Genomic DNA, 19,537 nt, shown 5'->3' on the forward strand with positions numbered 1-19,537 from the left:
ATCGGAGCTTCATCATGAGTCTCCATCTCTGGTTGTGACCAACGTATGTTTGACGCTTTTGCTCCAGTCCTTTCAGAATTAGCATCTGGGCTTTGCTTGCCCTCTCCCCTGCCCCCGAGCTTCACAGACTCCAAACACACTGCCAGATGCACCCCCACCCCTCAAAGGGAGCGGGGTAGGCTGCTGCCATTGTCCCCTCACTCTTCTCCCCATGTGCTACCACCACACCTTGTCTGGCTCTCTGAGACCCTGGTCACCTGGCCCAGGAAATGGAATGTTCCCCTGCCACTTCCACGTCCTGATAGCACACTCTGCCAGCCGGTGGAGATTCCATCCCATTCCTAGTGTCCCCTTGTGTGTCCTTCTCCATTCTCCTCGCAGCTTATCTCTAACGCAAGTGGTCAAGGATACAATTCACAAGCTGAAGAGATCCTACAAAGATGCTGTGTCTACAGGACACGATTGACTCTTACTGCCTTGCAGCTATTTGTCCTTGTCACCAAAAATCATTCCTCCCCACTCCCCCCACCAAGCCTGTTTCGTGTGTTCATCTCTGTAGGACTCACGTTCTCTGGTAAAAAGTGGTCATTGCTACTACTTTTATTACACGGGTCATGGCTCCCTGAAGAGGGAGAGAGTGGTCATGGTGAAAACCCAACGTCCATAGAAGATGCATCACAGTCAGCCCGATTCACCTTCGGTTCAGCTAACGTTGAGCTCCACATCGGTGATTTAAAAAACACTTCCCAGGAGATTCTAACGTGCGGTCAGGCTTGTGGACCTCTGGTTTACAGGAAAATCATTCACGATAAATATATGTTCAAGTATCCAATCTCTGAAAATCTTCATTTAAAATAGTGGCTCCTAACCACACACCCCAAGGAGCCCCGGTGGCACAATGTTTAAGTGTGTGGCTGCCAACACGGAGGTCTGTAGTTCTAATCCCCATCGTGGCTCCACAAGAGAAATGACCTGGCTGTTGGCTTCCGGCAGCCTAAGACACCCCATGGTTGCCAGTCAGTCCGACAGAATCGATGTGAGTTGGCATCAACTCAAGGGCACACAAAAGCAACACAAGCTATGCCCTATGCGGGCCAGGGGCAAGATTCAAAAGCCAGCTCTCCCCGCAGTCCCTCCAATTACAGGTAGAAAAGAGGCCTGTGATCAAGAATTGGGTAGCAACAAACAAAGGAAACGCACACTGTTATTTTCTGAAATGCTATATATCCTCTAAAGATAACCCGGTAATGTTATGCCTTGCCAGTACTTTCCAAGCTAATTAGAGAACACGAGTTATTTAAGGACCCTAAATTCATAGGTAGCACATCACCAGTGATCTGTCCCTGCAGGAGTAAATCTCTGGGGGTTGCATAGTCCACAGCAATAGGAATATGGATGAGTAACACTGGACCGGTATCACATTCCTACGTGGATTAAAGACTGCTACTGGAAAGCAATGGGCCAAAATAATATTCATGAAAATATGAAGCATGTACTCTATCACCATAACATCACTCAGGCTCACGGAATGTATTATTCACAAGCAGGACAAGCTGCCGTTTGAAATCACAGTCGCACGTAGACCATTGATGTGAAGCGTCCTTCCTCCAGGTTGCAGACATCCCTTGTGTGCCTAGATGGTAACTGCCTGGTCAGGTCTCCGAGCCCAGCATGGCAGCCAACATTTTAGGATAGTGACGTGTCCTTGGTAAATGCTAGTGATTAAATAGATTTTACTTGTTTAATATTTTTAAATCATTTTATTGGGGGCTCGTACAACTCTTATCACAATCCATCCATCCATCCATGGGTCAAGCACCTTTGTACATTTGTTTCCCTCATCATTCTCAAAACATTTGCTTTCCGCTTGAGCCCCTGGGATCAGTTCCTCATTTTTTCCCTCCCTCCCCACTCCTCACTCCCCCATGAACCCTTGACAATTTATAAATTATTATTATTTTGTCATATCTTACACCGTCCGACGTCTCCCTTCACCCACTTCTCTGCTGTATGTCCCCCAGGGAGGAGGCCATATGCAGATCCTTGTAATCTGTTACCCCCTTCTCCCTCACCTTCTCTTCACCCTCCTGGTATCACCACTCTCACCACCGGTCCCAAGGGGTTCATCTGTCCTGGATTCCCTATGCCTTCCAGTTCCCATCTGTACCAGTGTACATCCTCCAGTTCAGCCAGATTTGTAAGGTAGAATTGGGATGATGATAGTTGGGGTTGGGGGCGGGGAAGCATTCAAGAACTAGAGGAAAATTGTATGTTTCATCATTGCCACACTGTACCCCGACTGGCTCATCTCCTCCCCGCAGCCCTTCTGCAAAGGATGTCAAATTTCCCACAGATGAGCTCTGGGTCCCCATTCCACACTCCCCCTCATTCACAATGCTATGATTTGTTTTGATTGTTTTTTGGTCCCTTCAACACCTTGTGATCTCACAGGCTGGTGTGCTCCTTCCATATGGGCTTTGTTGTTTCTCAGTTAGATGGCCACTACTTGTTTAATATTAAAGTTGTGGTTGCTATTAGTTGTCATCACGTCTGCCCCTAACCCATGTCAGCCAGGAACCAACTATTGCCAGTCCTTTCTCCGGCTCTACAGATCAACTCGCGGTTATGCACTGGGCTGCTAACCACAAGGTCAGTAGTTCAAAACCACCAGCCACTCCAGTCTTGGGCAATGCTACTCTGTCCTATAGGATCACTATAAGTTCAAGTCCACTCAATGGCAATGAGTTATTTTTGGAAGTAGGTAGTTGAACTTTTCTTCCTAGTCCATCTGCTGAAGCCTGTTTAGCATCATAATAACCCATGAGCTTCCACTGACAGAAAGTCAGTGCTCCGTCGTGCTGCACATAAAAAAACAAGCTCACTGCCCTCAAGTCAATATCAGCTCATAGCAACTTCATGGGGCAGAGTAGAGCCATCCTTGTGGGTTGCTGAGACCAGAACTCTTCCAGGGAGTAGAAAGCCCCTTTTTTCTCCCAAGGAGCAACTGGTGGTTTCAAACTGCTGACCTTGCAGATCCCAGTCCAACACGTAACCGATATGCCACCAGGGCGTCTTCAGTAGCTTTACAAGTTGAACAGAAAAGTGAAAGTTCTCAAATTTTCCCTCATTGGCTCAAACGAATGCTCCCCAAATTCCCATAATCCTTTTGAACGTGTATCATCAGTCCATTAGGAGAGCATCTTAGTCAAGGGTAGTTCCCTGAGGGATTTAAAGTACTGTGCTTTAAATAATTTAAACCCCTGAGTGTTGAGGCTAATGAATGGTTTAATTTCTTGCTTTGGGAAAGAGGGAAAAGAAGTGTCTCACTCTTCTTTTTTAAATGCACATTCAGGTGCAAATCTGACCAGCCTAGTTACAAATATCCCAGTAAGCAAACACTTTTGATTCTAATTAATGTATTCATCCATTCTCTATGCCATTTAGATAAAAAGCTAGTCGTGACTTTGAAAACTCAAAGGGTATAATAAATATCAATTTTTAAGCTCACTTTGAATAGGAAATTTTCCATAGCTTGAATGACTTAGCAAAACTTTAAAGGAAATTCATTTTCCCCACTCAAAAAAGAATGACAATTTTTGAAAATTAAGAAATAAAATATCAGCCTAAAAATAAAAAATAGAACCAGTATAAGCTCAAATATCAAGGTCAGACAGGACTGGTGTGATCTGAATATGTTAAAATCCAGAACAATGTTAGAAAATCTAGGATCTTTGAGTCCCCTTACAAGAAACTTGAGGCTTAGCTAAAATGGGAACGTGAAAACTTCCTTGTGTTCCTTCTCATTCGCCATGCTTCTAGAATCAAAATAATTGCCAGTGCCTAGAGCTTTCGGAGCTACAGCTTGCACATTCCTGCCTCAAGAAGCGTACAATATAGCTCATCAATATACCATAAGACCATTTAACTTGGCAAGTTTAAAACTAAATTTCTACTTGTAAGTTTCCTGTGAGGTGGCAGTCCATGTGGCTTTTATCTTAGGACCCTCTACTACCGAGCACAATACATGTCATTTTACAGGTCGCCCCAAATGGTACTGTTTCAACAGAGAGATGTTCCTTAGTGCTTGCGGAGCAAGGAGGACCCTAAACCTGAGTAACCCCCCCCCCCAAAAGAGTCAGCTTCCAGAAGTCCCCACGTGCATGGCAGCCTTCTGCTAATTAAAGAACAAGTGCTGTCGGTATCTCTATATAGCTAGCTCTACCTCCATACTCACTGGAAGCAGCAAACCCTCAGGTTTGCAGGGGGAGGGGGAGAGGCGATCCAGCAGCTGCTTCCCAAAGGGGGCGCTGTGTGGCAGCAGCAGCAGCAGCAGCAGCAGCACCCAGAGCGAAGTGAATGGTATCTTGGTGCTTTCCAGGATCTTTCTCCTTCCATAAAGAATCAAGCTCTTGCCACTTCACCGGTGTGTTCCAGACGCTCCTGATGATTATGAGTCACCTAACACATTTGTATGAAAGAAAACACAAATCGATTCCCAGTACCTGCCAAAGGAGTCGATTCTGCCCAGAGAGAGAGGACAGAGGACAGCTGCCCCGTAGTTTCCTGCACTGTCATCTCTCTCAGAGCAGACCCCCAGGTCTTCTCCCATAGGGCACGGGGGAGCTTTGAGCTTTGACTTTCTGGTTAGCAAGCAGCAATTTAGCAACCACCTAAGACAGAATAGAACTGGCCCGCTGGGCTGCTAAGGCTGCACATTTTAACAGAAGCAGATTGCTACATCTTCCTCCCACAAAACAGCTGGTAGATACAAGCACCAAGTTAACAACCTAGAGCTTTAACCACAGAGCCACCAGGGAGCCACGTCTTGGTTATTCTCAGCTCTGGCAAATTTGGGAACCATTGCTGGACTGTGTAACGTTTGGATTTTTCTTCTCCCTTTGAGTCCTCCCTCAGTCTATTTTTGCAAACAGGCAGACTGAACTCTGAAGTCACATCTGAACTATCTCGTAGTTGAGAGCAGGGGTGGGGAAACGTTTTCTGCCAAAGGCCAGTTGGATTCTTAGAACAGCATTCAAAGGTCATACAAGATTCTCAACTTAAAAATGAAGCTACTCCATCTGAGGGAGGCATCAACCAAGTCCACGTGGACGCGCACGAGACTGTGTGATCCACAGATTGTAAATAAGACGATCCAAATCGAAAGGAGGGAATGGCACCATGGCTTTAATGGTGGACGTCTGGTTTGCAGAAGGGTATAGATGACAGCGGAAGCCTAGACTCCATTGACAGGGTCCACACGTGGATTAAGCCTCTGGGGAATCCCGCCAATCACAGTTGAGGCATGTGAAGAGCCCTGTTATCATAGTAAAGTCCGTTAAGGAAGACGAGTTAGGTCAAAATGCAATTATCTTATCCTTTACTCTCCTTTTAGACCCATGTTAAAGATATTTCAGTTAACATTGAAAACCGGGGTTGGGGTGGGGGGTGGAACACTTGTGGATTACGCCCCTGGTAAACCCCCTCTGATCGTGGACCACGGTTGTTAACAGCCTGGCTAACATGAAGGATGAGAAGTGAATTTTTGCAGATCCAGGTAGGTTAAAATTTAGCACCAGATCATGTAGCTTCCTTATGACCCATTTAAATTTGTTCTGGCTTTTGATATTTTCTTTCTTTTCAGTTGAGGTTTTCATCTGTTTTACTTAGTTACTCTTGTTAAAGGTTTGCTGTTGTTGTTGTTGTTTGCTTGCTTTTTTAAAATGTGTTTCTGTCTATGCAATCCAGGATAGGTAAATCTATAGAGAGTGACTGGATTGATGGCTCCTTGGGGTTCGGCAGGGGCGGTTGGAGGACAACGGGGCACTCACAACGCTGAGCACAAGATGGCGAGACAATTCTAAAACGGAGCGGGGACGACTGTACAACTCTTCTTGAGGCGAGTGGACTGTTGAATTGTGTGGATTCTATGCCAATGGAACTGTTGGGAATTTCTTTGTTTAATAAAATAGAAGAAAAAAATTCAAAGAAAAACGAGACCGCTCTCTCTATTGGGTCAAGCATTTCATTAACTCGCCCCGAATGTGATGGCTAGAACGGGTTCTCTCTGGTGAGGAGTGTGGCATTGGCTGGTGTGGAGGATTTTAAGGGCCTCGGGCGGCCCACAGGTCAGAGGTTCTTGACCCCTGGCTGAGAGCCAGCAGCTGGTTCTCCTCACAGAGAGAGCTGACCCCAGAGGCTCTTTGAAAAGCCACGTTGCCCTGGTCAACGGCCCGCACGCATGCCCAGCTTTCAGCTTTTCTGGATGGGATGGCGGAGGTGACGGGCTAAGTCAGGATCCCAGGGAGGAGTGACTAGCAGGGGTGCTGTGCTTCTAGCCAGCCAGCCCAAGACATGTCCCCTGCTCCGCCGGACAGAGCAGTCACTGGAGAGCCTGCGTGTGTCATCTCCTAGCCTTTCTCAGAGGAATCAGACAAAGGGCAAAGGTTTAGAGCAGAAAATGGAGACACATGCACAGCCCCACCCAAGAAGAGTTAGAATATGGTTCCACAAATGTTACACCTCCCAAAATTCATCAGAAAGAACTGCAATGTTATCTTAAAACAAAGCAATCAAGACGGTACACTTCCCCCAAGGTCAAGTAAGTGTGAACCACCATGAACAAGCTTCTACCATGCCGAGGCTATATGTGGAAAATCAATATAAAGAAGGATCCAGCTGCTTGTTTGCCATTGTAAAAGTCGAGAGCAAATTCAATCTACCATGAGATCACTTTTTCAGGGATGAATCAAATGGATAAAAATCTCCTCACGGTCTGCTAGAAGGCAGGAATAAAACATCCTTGTGTCATTTTTAAAAAATGGTAAACCTCGTGTTTCCTCAGCCTGCATTCTTTGTCCAACAAAATGGACAGGTTGGGTGTGTGGCAGGACTCCCTTGGAGAGAGAGAACAGGAGGAGGGATTGGCGACAGGAAATTTGGCCTCAAGAAGAGAAAGTCCCAGGAAACACCATCAGTGTCTCACATCCTTCCCCTTGTAGACATGAAGGAGTACACACCCACAACACAGCCACAGGCTTTACGAATATGGACCAGAGTAATTTAATCGACACATAAGCCCATTTAAAAAAAATCGACATTTGAAAACTTTCAACTCAGCCTAAAGGGAATCGGTTCGGCAAATTGTGCACAGTGTGCAACCGACCAGCAGGACCACCGTCCTGTGGGTGTGCACAATGCTCCTCCGTGGCTTTTAGTCCTCCAACGCAGTCAGCTTGCAGTAGACCATTTTGTGTCACGGGAAAATCCCCGCTCATGCTCCGCCCTCCCTTCCCACATGATCTTTTATTTTCATAGAAGGTCAACAGAAAGCTTTCAGGATGTTCGGGGGGTTGCACTTCCTGCTGTGTGGACCGCCAGCTCAGGAAGCCACTCGGTTTCAATTTGATGAGAATCCAAGTCCTCCCCGTTGCAAGGGGCCGTCCTTCTCCGGTGTGCCTTAATCACACCTGTGATTCACCCAGCTGATGCAGGGGCTGCAGCTGACACAGCAGTCTTGTCGAGGGACTAAGTGTCACCCCACATGGAGAAGTGCCTATGCGAGGTGAGAGTCCCCAGCCCCCCGCTGTGCAGGTAAAAGTGGAAAGCCAAGGAGGGCCCAGGAACTCTTGTACTGAAGAAACAGAGCCAGTTGCTCCTCTCTGGGCAAGCATTGGGATTTGTTTTTGTCCTCAAGGATTGTCTGAGCCCAACTTCTGCAGGCGATTCCCACCTTCCCCCCAACCAAGATTTCGGCCGGGGTCATCTTCCCATTACAAGTGATTAGTGGGTTAGTCAGAGGTCTTGAGTCACACTTTCCACGTGTTTAAAATGGTCACTAGTTCAGGCAATCTTGGACAGATAAACCCCTCGGGACCAATATTGAGAATAGCCATATCAGGAGGGTAAAGGCAAGGTAGCGGGAGAAAGAAGGAATCGATCACAATGATCTACCTATCACCCCCTCCCCGGGGGATGAACAGCAGACAAGGGGTGGGCAGAGACATCAAACAGTGCAAGACATGAAAAAATAATAATAATTTTTAAATTATCCAGGGTTCATGAGAGAGAGAGTGGGGAAATGAGGAGCTGTTACCAAGGGCTCAAGTAGAAAGAAAACGCTTTGAAAACGATGATGGCAACATATGTACAAATGTGCTTGAGACAATGGGTGTGTATATATAGATTGTGAAGAGTTGTACGAGCCCCCAATAAAATGCTTTTTTTTAATGGTCACTAATATTTAGAAGTAAGACAATGAAATAGCACCCTTGCTTATGGTAATGTCTGAAATGCTCATCATTTGGTTCAGAGCCAATGCCTCTGCTCATTAATATGGACTCAAGATAGGTGCCGGACAAAAGGCAGCCTTAATAAGATGAAGAGGCCCAGATTCATAACTATAGACGTTAGCTGGGATCACTCCCACTCAAGAATCTTTTAAAGAAAATAATAGTCAATTGAGTTCTTTCACTGAGGACACAATGTCGGTAGCAAAAGGACTCCCCCAGTACCAAGGATTCCATGGCCCACACCAACGTCAGCTTATAACGAAGCACCGAGATAGGAAAGGTTGGCAAAGCAACATTTCCCAACCTTTTCGAGGGTTACACTCATCTGGTGGTGGGGTTGTGTGTCGGCAACTCTAATTCATAAGGACTCAGGAAGCACAACCCAACCAAACATGGCGCGGTGCTGTGGCACTCACAATTGCTGTTCGCTTGGGTCCCTGGTTGCAGCCGCGGTGTCAATACGCCTTGATGAGGGCTTTCTTCCTTCTCGCTGGCCATCTGCTTTGCCAAGCAGGATGTCTTTTTCAAGAGACCAGTCTCTCCTGATGACCTAGCCAAAGGACAAGCGTCAATTGATAAGGCTGGTTGAAAAATCAGATGCTTGAGTCCCATCCCAGAGACCATCCGCAATAAAATCTAAGAATCTGCATCTTTATCCAGCCTCCAGCCCCATACACACTCCCTCGTATTCTCATGAAAGCATTCAGAGGCTTACCCTTTGAGAAACACTGGACTAAACAATGGGATGATTGCCAGGTCCACTAGCTTGGACTGTAACCTGACAGGAAGCCTATGGTCAGTCAGTAGAATGGATACATAGACTGTCGTGGGTGAGTGAGTATTGGCAGCAGACCTCAGCACTGGCCAAGGAAGAGAGTCATGATCTGACAACTTACTCTGCCTGGGCTATGGAAATGGATGCACCAGCTCTTCTTAGCCTGACCTCATCAAACATCTCGAGTATAGAACTGATGCCCCTGTGTTAGTCCGGCTAGACTAGAGAAGCAAATCCAAGGAGATGCATATGTGTGTAAGTGAGAACTTTATATCAAAGAGTAATTGTAGATTAAGAAAACATCCCTGGGGTTAGGGGAGGGATAAAAAGAGAGGAGCTCATACCAGGGGTTCAATGGAAAGTAAATGTCTAGAAAAGAATGAAGGCATCATATATACAAATACGTCTGGTGCAATTGATGTATGGATTGTGACAAGAGTCTTAAGAGTCCCCAATACCAAAAAAAAATTAAAATTTAAAAAAAGGAAAACATCCCAGCCCAGTCCAGATCAAGTCCATAAGCCTGATGTTAGCCCATATGTCCAATAGCAGTCTGTAAATTCCTTTTCAGACTCACACAACACATGCAATGATGCTGAATGCAAGAAGATCACAGGTCAGTGGGTGGAAAGTCTTATGGATCCAGTGGTGGTGGAAGCATCTCAGTGCTGGTATGGGTTTCCACGTGGCATCTCCAGCTTCAGGGCTCCGGCTCCATCAGTGTAGCTCCATGTGGTTTGTCAACAGGAATGTGTGGCAGAGAGAGTGTTTCTGGCCTCCAGTGAGCTAATTATCTCCATTGCACCTCCAAATGAGGTCTGCCTCCTGACTGACAGACTAGACTCCACCCCTGTCCCAAGTTGACAGATTACACAACTGACGCAACCCCCTTGTCCCCATTTCTGTGGTCACTGAGCAAATACCTCTTTTAGAATTGTATTTCCCATGCAGCTTTTGGCCAAAGGCCATCAATGTTCCACTCCCCTTGGCCATTTTAATAATAAACTGGCAGGCACTTAGATTATCCATCATTTCTGAACTGGTTTAACATGACTCCATCCCTGAGAAACATCGTGCTGATCTTCTCTTCGTGGCTTCATACATTAGATTTCATAACGTCCAAGAGGAAGAACCACATTCTCAAAGGAAATGACAAATTCTTGGACCTCTTGGGGTCACTTTTGACAACAAAACCCTCACCATTAACCATTCCCTTCTTGCTAAGATCCTCTTCACAGAGAAATTGTGAAGGGCAGTCGAATCCGCTCTTGGTAAAATGCTTCTACGCCATTTACCATAACTAGGTTCTGATATTCAACAAAGTTGACTCTCCTCAGGGCCAGATTGAGAGGCAGGCCAGACAGACAGGTGAGAGAAGACAGATGTCAACTTCGTAGAGAAGCTGAGATAGAGGAAGGCCGAAGTGATTTTCTCAGGAGTCGATGGAAACTTTTCCTCCACTTGCCTCTGAACAGCTTTACTCCTTGTTCACGTACAAATGGAGCCTGTGTGGCCGCAGGACATGGTTGGTTGCTGTCAGATTCTCTCCCCAAGTCCTCCACAGCGTGTATCCCGAGGCGGGTTGGAATCAGGATGCCCTCCAACTCAGGCCTCTTCTTCTTGGCTGTTCACTGGACCTGATGCTTCTCCACTCCGTGTCCTCTTCCTGGTGACCATAAAGGCAGTCCTCAGGTTAAGAACATCCGACTTATGGACAACGTCTACGTGCCCTTTAGTGACATTTGCCCTCTACACTGCGGTCACTTACAAAGTAATAACTGTGTCTATAGTCCCAGCTTAATCCTGCTTCATTAGCACAACAGACAATTCACTCCAAAATGGGACTATCACCACAATTATAGACAGGAGCTAGAATTCAGTACATCACAAATGGAGTGCTGGGGCTAGAAGGGCCGTATTAAGTAATTGACTACATGGGAGAGGGCAAAGCAATATGAGAACAGACAGCCTCATCTTTCACTCTTGGAATGGCTGCTGGTTTTGAACTGTGGATTTTTTTTAAAAATCATCTTATTGGGGGCTCGTATAACTCTTATCAAAATCCATATATGCATCCATTGTGTCAAGCACATTTGTACATGTGTTGCCATCATTCTCAAAACATTTGCTTTCTGCTTGAGCCCTTGGTATCAGCTCATTTTTCTCCCTCCCTCCCCCTGCCTCCCTCTCTCAATAACCCTTGATTATTTATAAATTATTATTTTTCCATGTCTTACACTGTCCAATGTCTCCCTTCACCCATATTTCTGTTGTCCATCCCCCTGGGAGGGGGTTATATGTCTATCAATATTCTCCCCTACCTTCCCCTTATCCTCCTAGTATTACTACTTTTATTATTGGTCCTGAGGGGTTCAGCTGTCCTAGATTCCCTATGTTTCCAGCTCTTATCTGTACTAATCTACTTCCTCTTGTCTAGCCAGATTAGTAAGGTAGAATTGGGGTCATGATAGTGGGAGGGAGGAAGCATTAAAGAACTAAAGGAAAGTTGTATGTTTCATCGGTGCTATACTGCACCCTTACTGGCTCATCTCCTCCCCTCCCCGAGACCCTTCTGTAAGGGGATGTCTAGTTCCTATAGATGGGCTTTGGGTCTCCACTCCACACTCCCCCTCTTACACAGTGATACGATTTTTTGTTCTGGGTCTTTGATGCCTGATATCTGATCTTATCAACACCTTATGACCACACAGGCTGGTGTGCTTTTTCCATGTGGGCTTTGTTGCTTCCGAGCTAGATGGCTGCTTGTTTACCTTAAAGCTTTTAAGAAGCATCTCTTTATAGCCTGGCACCATCAACTTTCTTCACCACATTTGCTTATGCACCCGCTATGTCTTCAGTGATTGTGTTGGGAAGGTGAACATCATGGAATGCCAGGTTAATAGAACAAAGTTAAACTGTGGATCTTACTGTTTGTTGTGCAATATTTCTTCCAACCCACCCACAAATCATTGCCATAAAGTCAATAGCAACCCTATAAAAGGTTTCCAAGGCTATAAATCTTTATAGGAGCCGAGAGCTTTATCTTTATCCTGCAGAAAGGCTGGTGGCCAACCACCCACCTTGTGGTTAGTGACCCAATGCTCATTTATCCCAAAGTTAGGCTCAATAAGAACCCTATTCACCTGTTCGAGTTTACCTACAAAATGTTAAAGACAGGAACAATCTCCTTCATAACCCAGAGTCTGCCTGTGTTTCTCCTCTGCAATCATCATTCTGCCACATTCTGAGACATCGGGGCGGAAGAAGTAACCCTGCTTTGTTGCCCAAACATCACTTCTTCTAGCTCTGAAGGACCATAATGCTTGCTGAATAAGATCCCTGCATACCCTCCTCTCCCCCCGGCCAGTATCATGAGGTAACCTGAGCAGTGTACACACATGGGGAGAGAAATTAAGGCATATTATTATTTACTGACAACAGTACTGGCTTAGAGGCTAGTGTTGGAACACCTTCTCTCCTGCATCACGCATGCCATTCCAGCCAGGTTGCTTCCGAATTCACCCACTGGCACACGTAGGGCCTGGTCTGGCCTCTGCTTTTGGCACGAGCCTGAGGAGAGTCTTCCTGTTTGATTTATAACCCTTTGCTTCCTCTTGGCCAACAAACCCAGAGGTGGGAGAGGGGAAAGCAAGTATATGCAAGTGTATGTGCATTGGGGGAGTGGGGTATTAATCAGGCTAGTCCAGAGAAATAGACCAGATAGATAGATAGATTAGGACTTGGCTTGTTATACTGTACGGTTGGCAAGGACAAAAGCCAGGCTGGAAACTGACAGCCTTGAGTCTAAAATCCACATGACAAAATTCCAGCCGGAAACTCACGCACGATTCCTGTTACAGACCGAGGAAGAATCCCTTCTTCTTCAGGAAGCATCGGTTACTTGCTTTAAAAGTCCTTATAGTGATTGCAGGAGACCCACCCACATCTGTACTTGGAGACAACTGGCTGTGCGTGTTAATCACTGTACAAAATATTTTGACAACAAAAATTAAAGCTATATTGGCCCAAATGGCAGGCCACTCTAGCCTGAGGGTGACACGTGAAATTCACCTCCACAGGGGATCTTTCCTGATTTCCACCTGCTTTCCTGTCCACTGCCCATAGTGTCGGCCTTTGAGCACCATGTTAGCTGAAAGGCCACCCCCACTCCCCACACCCCAGAATTAGATCCTTCCCTTCAGTCACCACTTTTGTTATCTCTTCTAGAACAACTTTTCTTCCCATCTTCCCATCTTCAGATTCTTTCAGCCGACACCATAACTGCTGAGTATCAATCCGGCGCTATTTTAAGAGTTTTGTCTGTACTCACTCATTGAATCCTCACAGGCTTTTGAGGACACTTACCATTATGTTATCCTTATTAAAGACGAGAAAACTGAAGCCTAGATCCGTAAAGGATCTTTCCCAGGGTCACACAACCACTTACTCTCTCAACAGAAGAGTTTCTTTAAAAAAAAAATCATTTTCATTGGGGGCTCTTACAGCTCTTACCACATTCCACACGTCAATTATATCAAGCATATTTGTACATAAGTTGCCATCATCATTTCCAAAACATTTTCTACTTGAGCCCTTGGTATGAGCTCCTCTTTTTTCCCCTCCCCCCACCCTCATGAATCCTTGATCAATTATATAGTTGATGTTATTTCATACCTTACACTGTCCTTTGTCTCCCTTCACCCACATTTCTGTGATTCATCCCTTTGGTGTGGGGGCTAGATATTCAACCTTGTGGTGGGTTCCCCCTTTCTCCCTCTCCCCCCTCCCATGCCATCCCTCCTACTCTTATTATATCACTACTCCCACTACTGTTCTTGAGGGGTTTATCTGTCCTGAATTCCAGGTGTTGAAAGCTTTTATCTGTACCAATGTGTGTTTTCTGGTCTAGCCAGATTTGTAAAGTAGAACTGGGTCATGGTATTGGGGGGAGGAAGCATTCAGGAACTAGAGGAATGACATGTGATTCATCAGTGCTATCCTGCACTTTGCTTGAATCATCCTTTCCTTATAACCCTTCTGTGGGGTGTTTTCCAATTGTCTACAGATGGCTTTGGGTCTCCACTCTAATCCTCCTCCTCAGAAAAGCCTTCTTGTTTAAAAGGTAAATGGTTGTTACAGAAGCGAAAGACCTCCTTGCTAACGTGTAATGGTTCTAATCTATTATTCTGGGATGAGACTTCTGTTTGAATCAGTCATTTTGAATTTTTTTGAATCACTATGAAGCCACTCGCTAGCTCTGTGACCGTGGCTGCAGCAACACACTGCCATCCAATCCATGCTGACTCAAAGCCAAGGCTTTGGAAATCGGTCTGGGCAGCAGACAGGCTCATCATTGTCCCACAGAATCCAACGAGGACCTCACCTTGGAGAGTAAGTTATTTAGACCCTCTGAGCCTCCATGTTCTGATCTGTAATTAATACTCTGAGACTTAGTTCACTGCGGTATTATGACTTCAGAAGATACTCTACAGAAAGCATCTAGACCAGCGCTTCTCAACCTGTGGGTCGCGGCCCTTCTGGGGGTTGAACGATCCTTTCACAGGGGTTGCCCGATTCATCACAGTATCAAAATGACAGTGATGAAGTAGCAACGACAATAATTTTATGGTTGGGGGGTTACCACCACACAAGGAACTGTATGAAAGGGTCGCAGCATTAGGGAGTTTGAGAACCACTGATGTAGACAATGCTTGACACATAGAAGGTACTCAGTAAATGATAGGACATTTTTTCATTTTGATTTTTCTATGCACAGAGCAGCCTCCAGGTTAGTAAGATCAGGCTTATGGGAAACTCCTATTTGCATCTCATGTTATGTAAACTTGCCCTCGCTTTGAAAAGATTGAACAACCTCTACTCACAACAAATTCGTCATCATAATCACCTTTACTTGGTAATGTCCAGCTTTTTAAAAATCAGTATTTTCATTGATTTCTTGCACTAAAGGAAGGTTAAATTAAGAACCAGACACACCTATTCCTTCCAACGTGCCTATCGATTCTACTTACAGACTTAAAGGCAAGAAGAGAGCTCTTTCACAACCTGGAAACAGCCTTCATACCAAAACACCCTTCTATTATTAATTCATTTCTTTAACAGTACATTCTGGCTCTCAAGTGGAATTGATCAAATACTTTTTTCCCCCTAGATCATTTACACTTATTTATTTGCCCCTTGTCACACTCTGAAAGAGCAAGAAACATGTATTCATCTTTGATCGTTCAAAGACTCTCCAAGATATTTCCTTACAGGAAAAGTACAAAAACCTGCTCTGTCTTGTTTTGTGCATGTTATTATCTCCGCAGGTCTGTCTAAATAAGATAGGCTGGATGAACAATCTGGAGGAGAACACAACGGGACAGACAGTTCTGGGGGGACATGGAAGAGAGGGAGGTTGGGGGAAAGGTAGTTGTATTAAAAAACCCAGGGACAAGGGAACAACAAGTGATCCAAATCAGTGGTGAGGAGGATGTAGGAGGTCTGGTAGGGTAATGTAACCAAGAGGAATCAAGGGTAATGTAACCCAGGGTTACGAATCAAGGGTACATGATCAAGGGTAATGTAACCAAGAGGAATTACTGAAACCCAAATGAAGACTGAGCATGATAGTGGGACAAGAGGAAAGTCAAGGGAAATAGAGGAAAGAGCTAGGAGGCAAAGGGCATTTATAGAGGTCTAAATAAAGGCATGTACATATGTAAATATATTTATATATGAGAATGGGGAAATAGATCTATCAGTATATATTTATAGGTTTAGTATTAAGGTAGCAGATGGGCACTGGGCCTCCACTCAAGTAATCCCTCAATGCAAGAATACTTTGTTCTATTAAATTGGCATTCTATGATACTCACCTTCCCGACACAATCACTGAAGACAAATAGGTGCATAAGCAAATGTGGCAAAGAAAGCTGTTGGTGACCAGCTATCAAAAGATATAGTGTCTGGGGTCTTAAAGGCTTGAAGATAAACAAGTGTCCATCTAGCTTAGAAACAACAAAGCCCACATGGAAGAAGCATACCAGCCTGTGCGATCACGAAGTTTCAAAGGGATCAGGGATCAGGTATCATCAGAACAAAAAAATCATATCATTGTGAATGAGGGGTTGTGCAGAGTGGGGATCCAAAGCCCATCTGTAGGCCATTGGACATCCCCTTACAGAAGGGTCATGGGGAGGAAATAAACCAGTCAGGGTATAGCAATTATGAAACCTACAACCTTCCTCTAGCTCCTAAATGCTTCCTCCCCCACCCCACCCCACTATCATGATCCCAATTCTAACTTACAAATCTGGCTAGACCAGAGGATTTACACTGGTACGGATAGGAACTGGAAAGAGGGAATCCAGGGCAGATGATCCCTTCAGTACCAGTGGTAAGAATGGTGATACCGGGAGGGTAGAGGGAAGGTGGAGAAGAAAGGGGGAACCAATTACAGGGATCTACATATAACCTCCTCCTTGGGGGGATGGACAGCAGAAAAGTGGGTGAAGGGATACGTTAGACAATGCAAGATATGACACAATAATAATTTATAAATTATCAAGAGTTCATGAGGGAGGGGGAAGGTGAGAAGGAGGGGAAAACTGAGGAGCTGATTCCAAGGGCTTAGGTGGAGAGCAAAAGTTTTGAGAATGATGAGGGCAATGAATGTACAAATGTGCTTTACACAATTGATGTATGTATGGATCGAGATGGGTGGTGTATGAGTCCCTAATAAAATGATTTTAAAAAAAAAAGAAGTGGAGGAAAGTGGGAAGATGCCATTATATTTTAATTCATTTTTTTCTATACTTTAAAAAATCCCCTCATACTATACTTAAACTTAAATAATACATTGTTTAATGGTATTTTTAAAATATTATATGCCATCTATGTAAAAAAAAAAGAAAGAAAACATTTTGAAACCGACTGTGGTAGTAATTGTACAATACTGTTTTATGTGGTTGATTATGATATATGTAAGAGCTTCCAATAAAATATTAAATAAAAAATAAATTAAAAAAAGAATAAACAAAAGGCTCTTATCTGAATTTCCTTCTAGGAAAAAAAGAGGAGCTAGTCTATTTTAATGCTTATCATGTTATTATATTAATTTTATAATTAATTTTAAAAACATTGAGAAATCGTTACACGCCTTATAATGTAGAATATGTACGTAAATGTTAAAATGAGAAACCTTAATAAAAAGGAGAGAGAGCAAAAACTTACACTATTCATCCTAGTGCCCCTTCAGACTTTTGCCTTTGTCCTTAGAGCTAAAAGAACATTTAAAGGAACACAATTCGAGTTCTTCAAGGGCATCCCAAAGAGTCATTCTGATGTGCTGAATGTCAAAAAGTACAGGATTCTTGTTGTGGGGGAGGGTGAGAGAGATGAAAACTGCCTTCGGGAGTGTGTAGACTTTGATGGTGGATGTGTGGAAGGACAGTCTTCCCAACAGATTGGTTCTTCTCCCAGTCCAGTGTCGATTCGATTCCTGGCCGTTTTCTCACCAAAGCAGTTTTCAGTATCTATTTTTTAAGTTCTTCATAATAAGCCCCCATGGCGGTTCTCCCCCACGTGTTGATCAGTTTGTCATGCCGTGGTGGCTTGTGTGCTGCTGTGACATTGACAGCTGTGTCACGCATATTTCAAATGCCAGCAGGGTCGCCCAAAGCAAACAGATTTCAGCAGAGCTTCCAGACTAAGAGCAAAGGAGGACTAGGCTCCCACTTTGGAGGATGGAGATGCTGAGAACTTCATGCATCGCTGCGAAACACTGTCAAACACTGAGGGCCTAATGAATGGAAGCAGAGCATTGGCGGAGACAGTGCCTGTGGAAATGTGACTGAGGAAGTACTGATTTCTTGGAGTGGAGTCAACCACGGCAAAGTCTGTGGAATGGAAGCTTCAGGGTCTTCATTTGCTGAAGGGGCACAGCTCAAGGTAAGGAGACACAGTTGCAAAATCTGTTCATGATGGCAATGGATCACACTGGGAATATACGAAGTAAGCAGCTAGGAGATTTGGGAGACGTTAAAAATGAAACGGAATGCTTAACTATCTATATCCCAGGTTAGAGAGCTGAAATGGACTGGTGTTAGCCATTTTGAATTAGAAAACCATCTCATTTACTGTGCCGAAATAACACAATCAAGAGGAAGGGCAGTGTATGCATTGTCAAAAAGAGCATTGCAAAACCAACCTTGACATCCCAAGCTGTCTCTGATAGGATTATATCTATCCACCTACAAAAGGATCAATCAATACACCTATTGTTTAAATGTATGCACCAACTACAAAAGTTAATGATGAAGAAACTGAGGAATTCTACCAGTGATTTCAATAAGAAATTTAACAACGGTGCGATCAAGATGCATTGATAACTATCAGCAACTGGAACGCAGAAGTTGGAAACAAAGAGGAAGAAACGGTAGTTGGAAAATACGGGTGTGGTGATAGAAATGAAGCTGGAGATGGCATGATAAGATTTTGCAAAACCAACGACATTTTAATAGCAAACCTATTTTTTCAACAACACAAAAGGCAACTATACACATAGAGTTCTCCAGATGGAATACACAAAAATCAAATTGACTACATATGTGGGAAGAGATGATGGAGAAGTTCATTATCAGCAGCTAAAACCAGGCCAGGGATGACTGTAGAACAGACCATCAATTGCTCATATGCAAGTTCAGGGTAAAACTGAAGAAAATTAAAACGGTCAAAAATTGACCTGAGTTTTGAGAAATCTGAAGAACATATTTGATGCATTGAACACTAATGACAAAAGACTTGATGAGCTGTGGGAGGACAGCAAGAACATCCATCATGAAGAAAGTAACAGGTTATTACAAAGACAGGACAGAATCAAAGTGGATGTCAGAAGAGACTCTGAAACTTGCTCTTACTGATAGAATAGGTAAAGCAAGTACAAAAATGATGGTATCAAGGAGCCGAATAGGAAATTTCAAAGGGCAGCTCAAGAAGACAAAGTAAATATAATGACAAAACGTACAAAGACCTAGAATTAAAAACCAAAAGGGAAGAACTGGCTCAGCATATCTGAAAAAAAGTCAAGAAAGAAAAAAATCAAACGACCCCCCCAATAAAGTGATGTTTTTAAAAAAATCAAGACTTTAGTTACAAGATTTAAACATTCTATAGGCAAAATATTGAATGATGCAGAATCAAAAGAAGATAGAAAGAATAAACCGTCAAGGTACTAAAAAGAGCTAGCCGATATTCCACCATTTCAGAAAGTAGCATATGAGCAAGAACCAATGGTGCTGAAGGAAGTTCAAACTGGACCGGATGCTCTAGCCACAAACAAGCCTTCAGGAACTGATGGAATACCAACTGAAAAATGGTTCGCCAAGCTGCTGAAGCACGAGAAGCACTCACTCCAAAGGCTCAAGTAAAAAGAAAATATTTTGAAAATGATGATGGAGACATATGTACACATATC

Source organism: Tenrec ecaudatus, chromosome 6, assembly GCF_050624435.1.
Source record: "Tenrec ecaudatus isolate mTenEca1 chromosome 6, mTenEca1.hap1, whole genome shotgun sequence".
NCBI classification, from domain to species: Eukaryota; Metazoa; Chordata; class Mammalia; order Afrosoricida; family Tenrecidae; genus Tenrec; species Tenrec ecaudatus.